Genomic DNA, 1,307 nt, shown 5'->3' on the forward strand with positions numbered 1-1,307 from the left:
ATTAATTTTTTTATTTTTATTTTATCTTTTATTTTAATTTTAATATTAGCCTCTCCTTTAGTTCACTAGTTTTATTAAACCTTATTATCTATTGATACATTGTGTCTTATAACTATTTATGCCGGAGCCATATGCTAATATAATATAACCAGTGCTCGAATTGGGAATTATTAAGTGGAGGAGCTCAATCCAACAATTTATAAACTGCGTTCCAAGTGCAAAATTATTCAACGCAGACTCGTGGAGGACTTCACCGCCCACACCCCCCTTAACCAATTCCTAATTTTTCAATACAACATTTCACCTTAGTTACACAGTTTTCTACTCCAAATTTCCAAATATAAAATATTTAACTACCTACCTATATGTGCCTATGTAACATGTAAGTGAATATGGATTTATATTTTATATTCATATTTTATTTTTCGAAATTTTTATTGATAGAGATAATACCTACCTACATATTTCTGTGTAGGAAATAAAAGATTTATAATTATCAGTGATAATATCTTAATAATTATTTGTGCTATAGACCCATATACCTATGTCAATTGTGAACACTAGTTCACAGATATTTACAAACAAATTCCCAAATCAATTTTTATTAAAATTAAGAATGGATCTAAGTTATTGTCAAAGATAAACCTAATGAATTCTACATTTTTTAATATAAAAATATTTTTCATCCTAATTATGGTTTTGACTAGTAGTGTCCAACCTTTTTGACTCACGATCCACTGTTTTTGTAACAATATTTTCACGACTCGTGTCACCTTTTTAAGCCATGAAAGAAAAAAAAACTGCGCTTTGCACAATATCCCGTGCATAAGTGTGCATATTGTTCAATTCATTCATAACTTATTCGCGAATATCGAATTATTCGAATTCATAATTTATAACTTATTTTTTTTTGCAGATATATTATAATACAAATAGTTTATTGTAGGTACATAATATCTGCGAACTACTAAACTAGGCATAAATACAAACAAACGATAATAAAAAAATTAGCAATTTAAGGTGTTAGGAAATCTAAGCCAGTGGTATTCAACCGGTGTCGCGTAATCTATAAAAATGGGTCGTGACAAGTCTTTTTTGTTTTAAAAAAAATAAGTTTATTATAAAATTATAAATTATGGATTCGAATAAAGTTATAAATGAATTGAAGAACCATATTTTACATTAGATATCATGATACTTAAAATGTCTACTACAAATCAATAAATTGAGGTTACTTGTGATTCCAATATTAAACAATGTTTATTGAAACTTTTTTAAGAAATGTTTTGGCACATTTATACACGGGA

The sequence above is a fragment of the Acyrthosiphon pisum genome, chromosome A2 (assembly GCF_005508785.2).
Source record: "Acyrthosiphon pisum isolate AL4f chromosome A2, pea_aphid_22Mar2018_4r6ur, whole genome shotgun sequence".
NCBI classification, from domain to species: domain Eukaryota; kingdom Metazoa; phylum Arthropoda; class Insecta; order Hemiptera; family Aphididae; genus Acyrthosiphon; species Acyrthosiphon pisum.